General features: G+C 40.8%; 1 protein-coding gene and 1 pseudogene across 1 annotated transcript in view; one reads left to right on the forward strand and one right to left on the reverse strand.

The window, feature by feature from the left end:
- The window catches only part of ZNF609 (zinc finger protein 609), a 207,227-nt gene that overhangs the window by 13,260 nt on the left and 174,714 nt on the right, over positions 1-19,253 (forward strand). The gene's annotated exons all lie outside the window — the stretch shown is intronic.
- LOC108537509 (glyceraldehyde-3-phosphate dehydrogenase pseudogene) lies at positions 16,894-18,042 on the reverse strand (annotated as a pseudogene).

The following is a 19,253-nucleotide window of genomic DNA, read 5'->3' on the forward strand; positions in this document are numbered from 1 at the left end:
TTTTAAATAAATACAATTTCTTTGAAATCAAAAAGAGCATTAATGTTTTGGGGTATAAAGTATTTCCTTGCTGAGATTTTAAGTCTTATGCCTGAAGAAGAGTAATTAGAATGCTAATTGTTATCAGAGATGAACACATACCTAATTGTGCAGCAAACACATACGTTTTTTAAAAAAACCTTTAGGTTTAGGGATACATGTTGCAGGTTTATTAGATGGATAAATTGTGTGTCACATGGGTTTGGTGTGCAGATTATTTCCTCATCCAGGTAATAAGCATAGCAAACTCATACTAGAAAACATTGTGGTATGTCATACTTTAGCCAAAATAATAATTACATAACCTTAAATTCTTATAAAATTTAAATAATAAATACTTTAATATAAAATTTAGAAGTTTAAGTATGGTTTTAGTACTGGTACATGCATTACCTATGTTCTCAGAATTTGTATTAATCTGTACTTTAGATGGATTTTTTTTAGTATCTCAAATTCATATACCACTGTGAGTAGGAGGAGAAAAAATTGGCAAATGTGGGGAAAAACTCATCATACAAAGTGACTACACATTTATATACACCATATTAGACTAGATCTTAATTTCATCACTATGCAGATTCTTAAACATCTGGTAGAGTGTCTGTTTTAAATAAAATATGCCATAAGGCATTTTTCATTTTGCTTGTACATATGTGCTTGGATTGAGAATGTAGGGATTTGAAATCAAACAAGCTGATTGCTTATTACAATTTCAGAAAGAGACTGAGAAATTCTTTCATTTTTGTTGGCTTCTAGTATCTCTCCTGTCCTTTCCCATCTCTTACAAGGATTAGGTTCTAAAGTCAAGATGTGAGGCACTCAGTCAGAAGTTACCTGCAGAATTTCTTAGGATGATTTCTTGAAGATTGACATACAGGCTCCATGAATTGAACACAATCAGTTTTTTCTTTAGCATTGAGACAAGCCATTATTTCTTCAGCTGAGGTCCCCACATAAGAGCTGACTTGTGTGAGAGCTAGACTATATTAATGAAAAATATGTATTTGTGAATACTAGAATCACCCTAAGCCTAGTAAAATGCTTATATTATGAGAGGCAAATGGGAGTGGAAACCAGATTTAGGGAATTAGCCAATTGGCTGGGCATGGTGGTTTACACCTGTAATCCCAGCACTTCAAGAGGCCAAGGTGGGAGGATCGCTTGAGCTCAGAAGTTCAAAACCAGCCTGAGAAACATAGGGAGGCCCCGTCTGTACAAAAAACTAAAAAATTAACTGGGTGGGGTGATACGCGCCTGTGGTCCCAGCTACTTGGGAGGCTGAGGCGGGAGGATCACTTGAGCCTGGGAGGTTGAGGCTGCAGTGAACCATGATCACGCCACTGCACTCCAGCCTGGGCAAGAGCAAGACCCCCCCCCCCCCCCCACCCCAAAAAAAAAAAAAGCCAGTTCAAATCTCCTATCTCTGGCTTCCTCCAGTGCATACACTCATGCAGAACAGCTATGAGGCCCAAACCATTCAAATTGGTTTTTGTTCCTTCCTTTCTTTTTTTGCCAGTTACATATAGTTGATTTTATAATGTTAAATATTATCCATTTAGTATACAAAGGTATTTTATGACAATAGAGCAGATCTTAGGATCCAGATTCTCTATGTAGTGGAAGCTTTGAGTCCATGGAATGAATATAGCTTAATGTAATGATTATTATAGTATTTACATTTCAGTCCCAACCTTCATGTTCCTCACAGTGCCCACAAATTCCTTCCCTTTATTTCTGTATGGTAACCTCAGATCTTACCCTTGAATTGAACAGAACTATCATGTAGGCAGAGCTGTTCTCCTCTTACCAACATAAATATTTCTAAGCCTAGTTTCGCTTTCTTAGGCCCATTGCCTTTTGGTAGGTCCTTTGAGGTATACCTTTCACCTTCTAGCCTTTTCTCACTTTCACCTTTAGATTCTATCTAAACTATGCCCTTTTTTTTTTAAGAGACTGGGTCTCACTACGTTGCCCAGGTTGGACTTGAACTCCTGGGCTGAAGCAATTCTCCCACCTCTGCCTTCTGAGTAACTGGAACTATAGGCCTGCACTACTGAACCTAGCTTAAACCATGCTTGGTTTTTTCTTTTTTTTTGAGACGGAGCCGCTCTCTGTCGTCCCAGGCTAGAGTGCAGTGGTGCGATCTGGATTCACTGCAACCTCCCGGGTTCAAGTGATTCTCCTGCCGTAGCCACCCCAGTAGCTAGGATTACAAGCGTGTACCACCACACCTGGCTAATTTTTGTATTTTTTGTAGTGATGGGTTTCACCGTATTGGCCAGGCTGGCCTCGAACTCCTGGGTTCAAGTGATCCTCCCACCTCGGCCTCCCAAAGTGCTGGGATTACAGGTGTGAACCACTGCACCCAGCCTTTTTTTTTTTATCCTGCTTTAATTTTTTGTTGTTGTTTTTATTTCTGAAATAACATTTTACATTTGTTGTTGGTCTTGCCTTAAGCAAATGGGATTATATTTAGTTATGCAGATTTAGGAAGGGCTCCTCCTTTGTTCTCAAATAAAATAACCAGGAAAAGCAGTCATTTTCATATGTTCTACCTTGGATATTCATTATAGTCTGGGTACAGCATTGTCTGTATCTTGAAAAACTGCTATACTGCCTTTGACGGTGAGTGTTTTTTGTTTTTTTTTTTGACAGTGAGACGTTTCACCCATAGTTCAAAATTGCTGTTACTGCCTAGAGATGACACTGCTGTGAATAGTGTACCTCATTTGAAGGCTTGGTGCTTTTAGGCACGGACTGGTGGCATCTCTTGGACAAGGCATTGCAGTTGCCCTGGAGGACTGGCCAAAGAGAAGTTTTCATGTTGAAAAGCTGAGTAAAAATAACTCTGGGTGTAGGCCAATATAGTATCACTCGGGAAAAAGAAAAGCACAATGCGCCTCTCCCTGGGAAGCAGTTTGGCCAGGGCAAAGCTCCCAGAAATGGAAATTTAAGCTTATTGATTTGGGAAACTCTTAGTATTTGCCCCTCAGCCTTTGTGAAATGGATCTTCTTTTTAAAGGGGGGATGGGTAGGATAGAGGAGACTTAAAGACTTAAAATAATGTCCCCTCTGAACCATCGAATCACCTCCTCAGAACTAAGCAGGTAAGGCCAGGCGCGGTGGCTCACGCCTGTAATCCCAGCACTTTGGGAGGCCGAGGCAGGCGAATAACCTGAGGTCAGGAGTTCGAGACCAGCCTAGCTAACATGGTGAAATCCCATTTCTACTAAAAATACAACAAATTAACTGGTAGTAGTGGCACACACATGTAATCCCAGCTACTCTGGAGGCCTAGGCAGGAGAATTGCTTGAACCTGGGAGGCAAGGGTTACAGTGAGCTGAGATCACGCCATTGCACTACAGCATGGGCAATAAGAGCGAAACTCTGTCTCAAAAAAAAAAAAAAAAAAAGAACTAAGCAGGTAAATGTCCTCATGTCACAGAAGAAAAGATCGACTTGTTTAGAAACCAAGTTAGGTAGGGCTATCTGTAGTTCGTAGTAAATTACCAACCTGAAGTGGCATTCAGGCCAGAGAAAATTCTGGGAAGATAGTTGGAAAATAAAACCCCAATGACATTTTCATATTTAACTAAAATTTTCAGATCTCTCATTGTTCTTATTCCTTAGTCATATTTCACCCTCCTTCCTGTTTTACGTCTAATAACCTGAAGCAGAAAAGGGCCAGCCCAGTCCTACTTTAATCTCTTCCATTCCCCTGCCCCCATGCAGTATATTTCTTAGTTTTAAAAATTTATTTGTATTTGTTTTTTGTTTATTCAGTCTTGCTGAATTAAGCAGAAACCTCATAGAGGTGGGGTTTTTTTGTTTGTTTGTGTTTTGTTTTGTTTTGAAACAGAGTCTCGCTCTGTTGCCCAGGCTAAAGTGCAGTGGTGCGATCCTGCCTCTTGAGTTCAAGAGATTCTCCTGCCGCAGCCTCCCAAGTATTTGGGATGACAGGCATGCGCCACCACCTACACCCGGCTAATTTTTGTATTTTTGGTAGAGATGGGGTTTCACCATGTCGTCCAGGCTGGTCTCAAACTCCGGAACTCAAGTGACCCTCCTGCCTCAGTCCTCCAAAATGCTGGATTACAGGTGTGAGCCACCATGCCCACCCAAAGAATACTTTTAAAGAAAACTTAGATTTTATTGTGGTGCCACTATATACTGGGCATTCATTAGGAATATATATATTTGGCCGGGCGCGGTGGCTCCCAGCACTTTGGGAGGCCGAGACGGGCGGATCACGAGGTCAGGAGATCGAGACCATCCTGGTGAACACGGTGAAACCCCGTCTCTACTAAAAAAATACAAAAAATCAGCCGGGCGAGGTGGCGGGCGCTTGTAGTCCCAGCTACTCGGGAGGCTGAGGCAGGAGAATGGCGTAAACCTGGGAGGCGGAGCTTGCAGTGAGCTGAAATCCGGCCACCGCACTCCAGCCTGGGCGGCAGAGCGAGACTCCGTCTCAAAAAAAAACAAAAAAAGAATATATATATATATTTGTTAATCTTGTATTGATCTTATCTTAGGGATGGTTCCTTATAATTGCATTTATCCTGCTTACGTGTTTCTGTATCTTTCAGAACCATTTCCAGAATTAATCAGGCTACCGAACAGTAAGTCCAGTCTTAGTTTATCAACTCGCAGGATGATTCTGATTTTAAAAATTTTCACCAGGTTCCAGCAGTCCCTTATACTATATCAATTTCTTCTCTCTTTAACCCTTACTCTGGAAACCTTTTACTTGATAATGTTTGTCTGGCTCTTCCTTATTTAATTGGGAGTTTTAAACTTCTTGCTTTAATAATACAGCATTAGCTGATTTTAAAATTACCTCTCGGCTGGGCACGCTGGCTCACACCTGTAATCCCAGCACTTTGGGAGGCCGAGGCAGGTGGATCACCTGAGGTCAGGAGTTCAAGACCAGCCTGGTCAACATGGTGAAAATCTATCTCTACTTAAAAATACAAAAATTGGGTGGGTGTGGTGGTGCGTGCCTGTAGTCCCAGCTTCTCAGGAGTCTGAGGCAGGAGAATCACTTGAACCCGGGAAGTGGAGGCTGCAGTGAGCCGAGATCATGCCACTGCATTCCAGCCTAGGCGACGGAGGGAGATTCTGTCTCAAACAAAACAAAACAAAATTCCCTGTGATTCAACAGATCCTATATGGGATGCTTTATAACAAAATTAATGTTTTTCTGGACTTACAGGTTGGAGGGCTGTCCTAGTCAAGCTGTTCAAGTTTATGGATTCTCATTTAGTTCATCCAACAAATAATTATTAAATAACTACCATGTGCTATGCGGTATGCTGGCACTTAGGATAAAGAGTTGAAGCCAGGCATGGTGACTCGCACCTGTAGTTCCAGCTACTTGGAAGGCTGAGTTGGGAGGTTCCTGTGAGCCCAGGAGTTCAAATCCAGCCTGGACAACATAGCAAGACCCCATCTTAAAAAAAACAGAAGTTGAATGAAATGAATGTGGTCTCTGCTCCGTGGAGTGTGTGTATGTATATGATACATAAATTTAAAAAAAATACATATATATATATATATTTTTTTTTAGACACTCTGTCACCCAGGCTGGAGTACAGTGGCACAATCTTGGCCCACTATAACCTCTGCCTCCTGGGCTCAAATGATCCTCCCAACTCAGCCTCCCAAGTATTTAGGACTACAGGCGCATGCCACCACACCTGGCCAGTTTTTGTATTTTTTTGTAGAGACAGGGTTTCACCATGTTGCCCAGGCTGGTTTTGAACCCCTGGGCTCAAGTGATCCACCCACCGTGGCCTTCCAAAGTGCTGGGATTACAAGTGTGAGCCATCATGCCGGGTTCCTGGAGTTTATATTCTAATGGGGGAGACAGATAAATTGGTTATTGTAACAAACTTTGATGAGTAATGATAACATAGGGTATTGTGGGTACACATAGCAGTGGTGGCCAGAGTATAGTGTAGGATCAAGGAAGATCTCTGATCAAAAGAGGTGACAGAGATCTCTAACCTCTCTGATAGTTAAATAGAGACCCAAAGGGATAAGCTAGAATTAGACAGGTGATAGACAGAGGGCAAAAGGCTTGTGCCAGGTGAGAGAATAGCATAATCAAAGGTTCAGTGGTAAGACTAATCTTGGGGCATGAGAAGAACTGGAAGAAGTTCACTATGACTAGAGGAGGAGGAATACAATGGTAAGATGAGGCTGGAGTGCTATGGGGTCAGATAGTAGAAGGCCTTAAAAGCCTTGTTAAAGGATTTGGATTTCATCCTAACAGCTGCAGAAAAGTGTTGTTAGACTTTTTAGTAGATTACAGTGATTGATTTTTGAGTTTTTAAAGAATTACTTTTTATGTCATCTGCAGAGGGGATTGGAGAGCAAGATTGGAGGCAGTTAAGAACCTGTTAGCATAGTTAGCATAGACCTATTAAGATTGGCAGACAGCTGGACCAGAATAGTATTAATAGGAAAGGAGCAAAGTGGGTAGATTTGAGAGAATAGAAGTTCAATTGATAGCATCTTGGTAATTGATACCATGTTGGGAAGAGATTGAAGGAAGTCAAGAGTCATGTCCAGATTTTGGACATGAACCAAGTTGTTCATGGAACCACTTACTGATAGGAGGGAACACTGAAGAGGGACAAGTTTGCAGGGAATGATAATGAGTTTAACTTTGGACATGTTTTGAGGTGCTTGCGCTGCCTGTGCTGGGGATAATAATGGTAAGCAAAATAGATTTGATCCTGCTCTTTCTAGGGCATATGGTTTAGTAGGGGAGATAAAATGGAATCAAACAATCATATGCACATCTATCATTATACACTATTAAAATTATAAAAGTGAAAGTTACAGGGTGCTGAGAGCCTATAATTAGGAACTGACCCATTCTTTGGGGGCGAGGGGAGCTGGGTCAGGGAAAATATCCATTAAGAAGTTTGAGTAAATATCTGAAGAATGAATGGTAGTTAATTTGGAAGAGGGAGTTGAATGAATGAACAACCAAGTAGAAATGTCTCTTGAGGACTGGATATGTGAGAGAGAACTGGAAATCTAAAGATTTAAGAGTTATTAATGTGAACACATAAATGGTAATTGATGCCACAGAGGTGAGTGCACTTACCCAGGAAGAATGTGTCTGTGTTGAATGAAGGGGGCTCAGTATGGGTCGCTGAGGAACGCTAAGAAGGTAGCTACCTTCGATGGCATATTAGGAACTGCTTCCTTGTGTCCCAGAGAGAATACAAAACCCACAACTGCGAGCATATGTCTATACAGACATTTTAAAATCCACTGAAAGAGGTTATAGCATTTGCTTGGTTTTGTAGTTAGAATTGGTTTCATTGGATTGAGGCACACTTTAAGGAAAAGTTCCTTTCTCATGCCACTTATGAACATTGAAAGCATTGCTTTTTATTGTAACCACTTGCCATATTTTCCCTGCCTGGCATCATTACTCTCAACTTTTTTAGTTTTCCTTTTTTCTTTTTTGACCTAATTTTCAGTTACTTAAACTCTCAACTTCTAATAGTATTAAAATGAAAGCATAGACATTGTAATCAGGCCTATGTTTGAATCCCAGCACTGACTGCCATTTAATATATATAGGATCTTCTGCAAATTACCTCTCCGTATCTCATTTTCCTTAGATTTTATCTGGTTTTAATTTAAAAGATCTAAAAGTACACTGTAAATGCACAGTATATGGAGGTTATAGTATGATAGTTATAGGTCAGCAACAAATGTTTGTTCTATTTTCCTTTCTCCTTGCAGCCTCTCTTGTTTTTCCAGGCAGGTGAGTAGTTTCATCTGTGATCATTTATGCTGTGTACCACCTCCTCATGGCAGTATGTTACAGCAGCTTTTCTGCCAGAGCAAAAGGAGTCTTGCATTTTTGTGGTGAAAGTCCTTTCTGGAGAAGCAGTACAGGAAGGTTTCTGGGTTGCTGTAACCAGGATTTTTCAACAACAACACTATTGACATTTGGGGCTAGGGTAATTCTTTGTTGTTGGGGTTGTCCAGTTTATTGTAGGATGTTTCACAGCATCCATATCTTTACCGTATTCGCTCCAAGGTAAGACAACCAAAAATGTCCCCAGACACTGTCACATATCCCCTGGAGGGCAAAGTTTTTGAGCACTATTTGCTAAAATATTATTGTTGTGGATGCTATTTACATGACTGTGTGTTCAGTTTATGAAAATGCAGAGTTGTACATATATGAGATAGGTAGTTTTCTGTTGTGAATGTTGTTTCCATAGAAGTTAGAAAAACAAAGGCAATTAGCCAGGCTCCCTAACCTGTGTCTCAGTTTTTATTCTCCCCAAATCTCTATTTTCTTTTATTTTTTTATTCACATTTTCTTAAATTTTGGCTAATATTTTCCCCACGCGTTCTGGTATTCTCCCCAAATCTCTAAAAGGTGAGGTGAAGTTAAGGGAGAAAAGAGTTCACGATAGAATGGGAAGACAGCAAAAAGTAGCCTGACTGACTTCCAAATGTCTCTTCAATTCCTAGCTGTTAGGATATGGAATTCAACCAAGGGAAATTTCTATTACAAGATTTCAGAAATAAGCTCTGGGTACAGGACAGAATTAAATTATCAGCCGAAGAGATTCTTTTTTGTTTGTTTGTTTTTTTCTTGAGACAGAGTCTCGCTCTGTTGCCCAGGCTGGAGTGCAGTGGCCGATCTCAGCTCACTGCAAGCTCCTCCTCCCGGGTTCACGCCATTCCCCTGCCTCAGCCTCCCGAGTAGCTGGGACTATAGGCGCCCGCCACCTCGCCCGGCTATTTTTTTTTTGTATTTTTATAGTAGAGACAGGGTTTCACCATGTTAGCCAGGATGGTCTCAATCTCCTGACCTCGTGATCCGCCTGTCTCGGCCTCCCAAAGTGCTGGGATTACAGGCTTGAGCCACTGCGCCCGGCCGAAGAGATTCTTTTATCATCTTTCTTCCCACCTTCTCTGCTATACTATGACAGCAAAGGAGAGGCTCACCTGATTTTGGTCGCTTCAGCTGCTATCTTTACCTGATGGCCACTGAAGTTATTTCTGAAAGGGTTTGCTTTTACTTTTAATGTAAAATCTTTCCGTTCTTCTTTACTTTGTAAAGGTGGGTAGAAAGTCGTTCCATATTAGATAATGTTGGCTACTCCCAGAGAAGTCCTTGGATAGCACCCAAGCTGGAAGCAACAGGTTAAGTAACCCACGTCCATGTCTTGAGAGGAGTCCAAGAAAAGATCCCTTTTTGAAGTTTGAAAGATCCTGTAAAGAGAAGGCAGACCTTGGGCCAAGCAGCCTTTGAGGTGGTAACCAGCTCATAAACAAGAGCTGGCATGTGCCAACAAAGTCTCTCATCCTGGCTCCAGAGTTGGCAGAGGAGAGAAATTTGTGGAAGCCTCTGTAAATGGAGGCTTGTTCTTGGCTTTGGCTTTTGTGTGGCTGAAAATGCAGTAGGGAGAGAGCTTGGACTTGATCTCTGGGGTGTAGGCATTTCCCTGAGAGGAGGATTTTTTTTTTCCTTTCCTTATTTTTTCCTCCCTGTCCTTCCCTTAGTGTTAACATTTCAAGGTACAGGAAATGATTGGATACTGAGTGTTTTACAACTCTTTTAAGACAGCCTATTAATATTCTGCTGCCAAGACGACAGCCAGGAGAAATTTAGGTAGAAGCAAGGCTTATAACCTTTATGAAAATACCCTAAGCAGGGAACTCTCAATTTATTTTGAAGTGTTTGAGTTTTACTAAAAGCCCATCATTGCCAGTGTGGTTTTTTAAAATGGACAGCCCTAATGGCTAAGGAGACCAGTAAGACCTGGAGTTGGCAGCAGAGTGAGCCATCTGAGGAAAATGGGAAGAGGAGTATTGGTGTGGGAAAGGGGTGCAACTGTGCCACTGGATCCCTGTCCCTTCATTATTCTTTACTGGCCCTGGCAGCTGTCAAAGTTTGCTTAATAGAGTTGTGGGCTGGAGATTGTTTCTTAATCTCCGTATAGGAGTACCAAGCTCCAGCTGTGTTATCTAGGCTCTAGGGCCCTGGCACTTGGCTAACTAATGCTGAGGCATCTGGTGATTTGAGACAAAAGCCTATTTTGTCAGAGAGAAGATTGGGCAAAGTGCAAGCATTGTTATCTCTAATGCACCCAGGGCAAACTGTCTACTTGGCAAGTGAGAATGCCTTCATCTTGTGAGTTTACAGCAACCTGTCCACTTGGTTTTATGTTTCTTTGAGATTATTTTCTACTACCGAGGTTTCAGCATTCTGGCATTGAAATCTATAAGTGCTTTATTGTAAAGAATTTGGAAAATGCAGAAAAGTAAAAGGAAGAACATAAAAATTGTACTTCATTCTACCAGATTCTTAAGAGAAGAATTTCTTTAATGTTGTGGAACTGGCTGAGATTATTGGTTCAGGACTGGCTTGGGCATGATCTATACCTCATGTATCTCAACCTTGTCCCTTTAAGCATCCTTAATTTTTCCATTAGACATCTGACCTGGTTTGGCCCTGCTTTGCTAGATTTTCTTACAGTTGATGTGATCTCACCCTGGACTATGAAACTTATCTTCTGTGTTTAGCTTTTTATAACTTGTCTCAAACCAATTTTTTATCTTCATTTGTGATTGTCTTCAGAAGTCTGGGTGTTTGTTTTTTTAAACTGATGGTGGTGAGTATGTAGGAAGAGAGTAGTTTTACAATTTTTAAAGACTTAATGTTGACCTGCTTTCTTCTCTTTGGAAAGAGGTGTCTGTGATGTCAGTTAACATAATTTACTTTTGTTGATAAGCTTGCTCAATACCTAAGCTTATGAGATTTCTAGTTGTATAAAAGGAAAGGGCTGTCTTTCATGTTTTCTTTTCCTCTGCTGGAGTAATATTTGAGTTAAGGAAGTTGCACAAAAACAAACCCATCTTTTTTCTGTGTAATTTTCTATATGGATTTCTATGTTGAACAGCCTAGACCTTTTGTCTGTTCGATGTTTACATAGATGTTTAGATTTAACTTTTAATACATTTGTGGTTAAAAAAAAAAAGGAAATTTTGGTGCAATAGAGAAATGTATTTTGGATTTATTTCTTGTTCCTTTTAAATGTTAAAATGAGGCAGGAATACAGTACTTTCAGCCTGTTGTCTAAGAGTACTCTTTGACATTTATAATATCAGGTATAGGCATTTCCAAAAGAAATCTTCTTTAACATACCATACCCTTAATGATCTTTTGACAGGACAGAAATGGGGAGAAATGTTAGCAGGGTATATTTTAATTTATATTCTCTAAAAGTATACATTCTATACTATGACAAATTATTATAGATTTTATTTTCTTCTGTGTTTAGCTTTTTATAACTTAAACCAATTTTTTATCTTCATTTGTGATTGTCTTCAGAAGTCTGGGTGTTTGGTTTTTTTAAACTGATGGTGGTGAGTATGTAGGGGGAGAGTAGTTTTGCAATTTTAAAGACTTAATGTTGATCTGCTCAAAACTTACCTCAAAATTGGTTTGAGATAAGTTATAAAAGCTAAACACTCCTTGCATAACTGGAGAGAAAGAGCTTCCAATTAAAGTAATTATGCTAGCAGCTCTGAGACTGCTCTTTGGAACTGTTGTCAGCACTTTGGTTTGAAGAAATCAGATCAGAATTGACTGCCTAATAGTAGGCTTTTACCAAGAGCCTGACATAAGAATTTCAGGAAATCTGGGAAAATCTTTGAAAATCTTCTATATTATAGGCTGGGCACAGTAGCTCAAATCTGTAATCCCAGCACTTTGGGAGGCTGAGGCAGGAGGATCACTTAAAGTGAGGAGTTTGAAACCAGCCTGGCCAACATGGTGAAACCCTGTCTCTAAAAATATAAAATTAGCCAGGTGTGGTGATGCACACTTGTAATCCCAGCTACTTGGGAGACTGAGGTGAGAGGATCGCTTGAACCTGGGAGGCAGAGATTGAAGTGAGCAGAGATCACGCCATTGCACTCTAGCCTGGACAACAGAGCGAGACTCCATCTCAAAAAAAAAAAAAAAAAGAAAAGAAAATCTTCTATGTTATAAACTTAAATTTCATGTGAATGGAAGATTGAGAAATGATGGCTGATGGCCTAAGCTGTGGGTAGAATTTCAGCTTTTTGCATGTTTATCAGATGGCTTGAATGTTCCTGCCTTTTCCTGGTTATTATTTTAAAAAGTAGTGTTTCCAGAACCCATTTAACAACTGATAACTGGAAAATTTTTTGTGAGAGGTTAGCTAGACAGGTTATATGGTTTTTTTTTTTGTTTTTGTTTTTCCCTCATACAGTTTTTTTTAAAAATTTAGAAATCGTGTTTTTTTTTTTTTTTTTTTCAGTATACAATTCAGTGGTTTGTACTGTATTCACAAACTGTGTAACCATCACATCACAAATTCCAGAATATTTTCATTTCCTCAAAAAGAAATTCTGTACCCATCAGTAGTCACCCTCATTCTTCATTTTCCTCAGCCCCTGGCAGTCTACTTCTGTCTCTCTAGAAATTTCATGTAAGTGGAGTCATATAATCTGTGGCCTTTGGCCGGGCACAATGGGTCACGCCTGTAATCCCAGCACTTTGGGAGGCTGAGGTGGGCAGATCATGAAGTCAGGAGTTCGAGACCAGCCTGACCAACATGGTGAAACCCTGTCTCTACTAAAAATACAAAAATTAGCCGGGCATGGTGACACTTGCCTATAGTCCCAGCTACTTGGGAGGCTGAGGCAGGAGAATTGCTTGAACCCGGGAGGTGGAGGTTGCAATGAGGCAAGATTGCGTCATTGCACTCCAGACTGGGCGACAGAGCGAGACTCCATCTCAAAAAAAAAAAAAAAAAAAAGTGGCCTTTTGTGTCTGACTCCTTTCACTTAGCATAATTCATTTTGTAGCATGTATCAGCAGTACTCCTTTCCTCTTTATGGTTGAATAATATTCCATTATGTAGATATACCACATTTGTTTATCCATTCATCAGGTGATGGATATTTGGTTTTTTCCCTTATTTTGACTGTTATGGATAGTGCTGCTATGAACATTCATACACAAGTTTTTGTGTGGACATATGTCTTCAGTTTTTTTCATTATATACCTAGGGATAGAATTGCTGGGTTATATAGTAACTCTTTGTTTAACTTTGTTTGGAGCTGGCAAACTGTTTGCCAGAATGTAAATGGCTGTGCCATTTTACATTCCCACTAGCAATGTACAAGGATTCCAATTTCCCCATACTTTCAACAATACTTGTTATTGTTCATTTGTTTAATAGCCATCCTGGTGGGTGTAAAGTGGTATCTCATTGTGGTTTTGACTTGCATTTCTTTAATAACTAATGATTCAGAGCATCTTTTCATGTGCTTATGTGCTTGTATATCTCCTTTGAAGATACCTGATTCTTTGTCGATATTTTAATTAGGTTGTCTTTGTAAGAATATATTCTGGATATTAGTGTCTTCTAAGATTTTTATGGTTATAGCTCTCACATTTAGGTCTTTGATCCATTTTGAGTTATTTTTTCTATATGGTGTGAAGTAGAGATCCAGCTTCATTCTTTTACATGTAGATATGCAGTTTTCCTAGCACCAGTTATTGAAAAGACTATTCTTACCCTGCATTGGATTTTCTTGACATCCTTGTTGAAAATTAATTGACCATAAATGTATAGGCTTTTGTCTAGACGCTTAGTTTTGTTTCATTGATCAACATGTCTATCCGTATGGCAGTATTATAATCTTGGTTACTTATCTTTGTAGTAAGTGTTGAGAATTGTGAGTCTTTCAACTTTATTCTTCTTTTTGAGATTGTTTTGGCTATTCTGAGTCCTTTGTATTTCCATATGAATTTTAGGATCAGCTTGTCAATTTCTGCAAGAAGCAGGCTGGAATTTTGATGGAGATTGTATTGAATCTGTCAGTTTGGAGAGTTCTGCAACTTAACAATATAAAATCTTCCAATCCATGAACATGAGATGTCTTTCCATTTATTTAGAACTTCTTTAATTTCCATCAATGATGTTTTGTAGTTTTAGTGTATAAATCTTGCACTTTTTTTTTTTTTTTTTTGAGACAGAGTCTTACTCTGTCCCCCAGGCAGGGGTACAGTGGCACAATCTTGGCTTGGCTCACTGCAACCTTCACCCACCAGTTTCAAGCAATTCTCCTGTTTCAGCCTCCCGAATAACTGGGACTACAGGTGCGCACCACTACGCCCAGCTAATTTTTTGTATTTTTAGTAGAGATCGGGTTTCACCATGTTGGCCCAGGCTGGTTTCGAACTCCTGGCCTCAAGTGATCCGCCTGCCTTGGCCTCCCAAAGTGCAGGGATTACAAGCATGAGCTACCGTGCTCAACCCTGTTTTTTCTTTTCTTTTTTTTTTTTTTAAGCCAGTCACATTTAGGGGTTGTATACCAAAATCTTGCACTTCTTTTGTTAAATTTATTCCTCAGGATTTTATTTTTTTAGTTATTATTATAAATGGAATTGTTTTCTCAATTTCATATTTGGATTATTCATTCCTAGAGTACAGAAATACTATTGTTTTGTCTATACTGATCTTGTATCTTACAACCTTGTGTAATTCATTTGTTGACTCTGATATGATTTTTGTGCATTCCTTAGGGTTTTCTATATATGAGATCATGTTATCTGCAAATTGAGATCATTTTACTTCTTACTTACAATCTCGATGTCTTTTTTCTTTATTTCTTGCCTAATTTTTCTAACTATAACCTCCAGTACAATGTTGAATAGAAGTGGCAAGAGCAGATATCCTTAACTTCTTCACTGATTTTAAGGAGTAACTTTCAGTCTTAATTATTAAATATGATGTTAATTAACTGTGGACTTTTTTATAGATGACTTTTATCAATATGGGATTTTTTTTTTTTTTCTTAGAGATGGGGTCTTGCCCTGTCATTCACAGCCTACTGCAGTGGCATAATCACAGTCCACTGCAGCCTTGACCTCCCAGGCTCAAGCAATCCTCCTACCTCAGCCTTGCAAGTAGCTGGGACTACAGACACATGCCACCACATGTGGCTATTTTTGTTTTGTTTTGTTTTTGTAGACACAGGGTTTCACTATGTTGCCAGTCTAGTCTCAAACTCTTGGGCTCAAATGATCTTCCCACCTCGGCAATCCCAAAGTGCTGGGCTTACAGGCATAAGGCACCATACCCAGCCCAATATGAGATTTTGAAGGGAACATTTATACTGTAGTTTGAGATTTTAAAGTATGTTGATATTTTTCAGAACAAGTTAATTATTGAGGGACAAGTGAGGAAGGAGGCTTGGAGAAACCTCTGGAATGTAAAGTACACAAGATTGAGAGCACCTAGTTTCTAGTGTCCATCCCCCTACTTAAGCTGAGTAACATTGGAAATTCTGTTTCATTCTTTGTGCTTCCTTCATTCATGCTTTCTGTTCATCACATATTTATTGATCATCTAGTTTACCAGGTATTTTGAGGATGCAGGGTTAAAAGACTAACGGCTGTCTGAGTTGTTGTCCTCAGATATCAGTTACACTCCATTCCCAACAGTTTTCTTTTTTTTCTGTAAAGATGGAGGTGTTGGGCATATGTTGATTTGTGGGGACATGTTACAGCCCTGCTTATTTTCAGAGTTCAGTATATTCTCAGTGTTAAGACGAGCCGTACACGTAAGATAGCATGAGTACTACCTATGTGTCAGTCTCTTACACAATTATTATTTCAAACTACTGTAGGTATAGCAGTGACTCCCAAATATCCATTCCCTGCCCTGACATCTTTCCTAAATTTGACCATGATTTCCAGTTGCCTGACAGATTTCCTTGCTTACTTGTCCCAAATGTACTTCAAATTCACAAAGTTCAAAGAAAAGTCATACTTTGTCCCTAAAGTCCTCCTCTCTCCATCCCTTTCTCTAGTACTTTCTCAATTTTAGTAGTGGGAATACTTCTACCCAGTCACCCATACTAGAAACTTGTGAGTCATCCTTGATACCTTTCCCTCACTGCTCACATCTGGTACATCACAAAGGTTCTTTAAGAGATTATCTCCTGCTTGTCTCTTGTAACTTCCCCTCTTTATACTTGTTGCCACTTCCTTTGTTCAGACCCTCATCATTTTTAACGTGGACCAAACTCTACTCTTACCCCCTTTCTTTCCCACTTGTCATTCAGGATCCAACTTAAATATCACTTTCTCTTTACAGCATATTCTTGTTAGCCAGTTCCTCAGACTTCCAAATGAAATTAAACACCTATTAATTTTATAGAAATATTGAATATTATATAGGGGTTAATAGCACAAATTATAGAATTATACAGGCCTGAGTTTGAATCCTGGCTCCACAGGGTGAGGCTCCTATCTCACTCTGTTGCCCAGGCTGGAGTGCGATGGCGTGATCTCGGTTCACTGCAACTCCGCCTCCTGGGTTCAAGCGATTCTGCTGCCTCAGCCTCACGAGTAGCCGGGACTACAGGTGCTTACCACCATGCCCGGCTAATTTTTGAATTTTAGTAGAGACGGGGTTTCACCATATTAGCCAGGCTGGTCTTGAACTCCTGACCTCGTGATCCAGAATCCTGGCTCTTTTTTATTGGTGGGGTTTTTTAAACAATTTTTATTATTACTATTTTTAATTTTTTATGGGTTTTTTAATTGTTTCTTTTTTTGTTGTTGTTCGTTTTTTTGTTTTTTTCACTGAGCACAGGGGACTTTATTGATGGTACATGACAAGGTAGGGCTCCCTAGGCCCCTCCCTCTCCAAGGGGTCTGCATGGAGACTGTGAGGAGGGGAGATTCAGTCTGGTAGGGGACTGATTGTGGCAGGGACTCCCCAGCAGTGAGTGCCTCTCTCTTCCTCTCATGCTCTCGCTGGGCTGGTGGTCCAGGGTTCTTACTCCTTGGAGGCAATGTGGGCCATGAGGTGCACCACCCTGTTGCTATAGCCAAATTCATCGTCATACCAGGAAATTAGCTTGACAAAGTGGTCGTTGAGGGCAATGGCAGCCCCAGCATCAAAGGTAGAAGAGTAGGTGTCGCTGTTGAAGTTGGAGGAGACCACCTGGTGCCCAGTGTAGCCCAGGATGTCCTTGAGGGGGCCCTCCGATGCCTACTTCACCACCTTCTTGATGTCATCATATTGGCAGGTTTTTCCAGACAACAAGTCAGGTCCACCACTGACGCACTGGCAGTGGGGACATGGAAGGCCATGCCAGTGAGCTTCCCGTTCACCTCAGGGATGACCTTACCTACATCCTTGGCAGTGCCAGTAGAGACAGGGATGATGTCCTGGAGAGCCTTGCAGCTGTCACGCGACAGTTTCCTGGAGGGGCCATTTACAGTCTTCTGGGTGGCAGTGATGACGTGGACTGTGGTCATGAATCCTTCTATGATACCAAAGTTGTTATGGATGACCTTGGCCAGGGGCGCTAAGCAGTTGGTGATGCAGGAGGCATTGCTGACGATCTTGAGGCTGTTGTCATACTTCTCATGGTTCGCGCACATCACAAACATGGGGGCGTCAACAGAGGGGACAGACATGTTGACCCTTTTGGCTCCCCCCTGCAAGTGAGCCCCGGCCTTCTCCATGCTGGTGAAGACACCAGTGGACTCCACTATGTACTCAGTACCAGCATCGCCCCATGTGATTTTGGAGGGATCTCACTCCTGGAAGATGGTGATGGGATTTCTATTGATGACAAGAGTCCCGTTCTCAGCCTTGACAGTGCCATGGAATTTGCCATGTGTACAATCATACAGGAACATGTAGACCATGTAGTTGAGGTCAATGAAGGGGTCATTGATGGCAACAGTATCCACTTTACCAGACTTAAAAGCAGTCCTGGTGCACCAGGCACCCAGTACGACCAAATCCGTTGACTCCAACCTTCACCTTCCCCATGGTGTCACAGGGATGCACTGCCAATGCAAGAGAATATGCGGCTGTCTGCCGAACAGGAGGAGCAGAGACTTTTTTGAGATGGAGTTTCGCTCGTTACCCAGGCTGGAGTGCAATGGCACGATCTCGGCTCACCACAACCTTTGCCTCCTGGGTTTGAGTGATTCTCCTGCCTCAGCCTCCTGCGTAGCTGGGATTACATACATGCGCCACCACCCCTGGATAATTTTGTATTTTTGGTAGAGACAGGGTTTTTCCATGTTGGTCAGGCTGGACTTGAACTCCTGACCTCAGGTGATCTGCCCTCCTCGGCCTCCCAAAGTGCCAGGATTACAGGTGTGAGCCACCTGGCCTTGTTTTTTTTTTTACACTCTGTCACCCTGTCTGGACTGCAGTGGTGTGATCTCAGCTCACTGCAACCTCTGCCTCCCAGGTTCAAGTGGTTCTCCCACCTCAGCCTCCCGAGTAGCTGGGACTACAGATGCATGCCGCCGTGCCTGGCTAATTTTTGAATTTTTGGGTAGAGATGGTGTTTCATCATGTTGGCCAGGCTGGTCTCAAGCTCCTGACCTCAAGTGATATGCTTGCCTCTCAAAGTGCTGGGATTATAGGCATGAGCCATGGTGCTGGGCCTGAATCCTGGCTCCTAATAGCTGTATGGCCTTGAGCATATTACCTAGCCTCTGGGCCTCAGTTTCCTTTTATCTGTAAAGTAACACTGATAACTACTTTATAGAGAAGTGAAGATTAAATGCAATTACAAAGGTTATAATTATACTATCATGGCTACAATATATTGAACATACATTATTTGCTAATCACTGTGCTAAGTATAATACTTGATACTTACATGTAAAGTAGGTCAATACCTAATATTTAGTAGGTATTCAGTAAACAAAAGCTAGTATTTTCTGTGTGGTCTTCTTCCATTCTTAGCATCTTAAGGGCAAGAACCATGTCTTATCTTTGTGACTGACAGTATGGTAGATAACAATAAACAGTTGTTGAGTTTGAATTTATTTAATGGAATTTGAGTAACTGCCAAGAGGTCTTCTTTAGTATAATATTCCCTGCTAACTTGACTGCAATTCCTTTGGAATTGAAGGTTTTGAGTTTTCTACTAAAGTACACATACCTCTAGAGAGAAGTAATACTTTGAGCTATTATCAACAGTCATCTCATGGGAATCAGTTGTTTATCAGCTGTTTTCAAATCCGAGAAAGATCTTGCAGGATGAGACTTAGCTAGGAATGAAAGAAGAGGGGAAAAAGAGACCTGAGCTCACAATATCATGTGGAACAAAATCACTCTTTTTTTTTTTTTTTTTTTTTTTT

Source organism: Rhinopithecus bieti, unplaced genomic scaffold (genome assembly GCF_001698545.2).
Source record: "Rhinopithecus bieti isolate Rb0 unplaced genomic scaffold, ASM169854v2 scaffold_13262, whole genome shotgun sequence".
Lineage (NCBI taxonomy): Eukaryota > Metazoa > Chordata > Mammalia > Primates > Cercopithecidae > Rhinopithecus > Rhinopithecus bieti.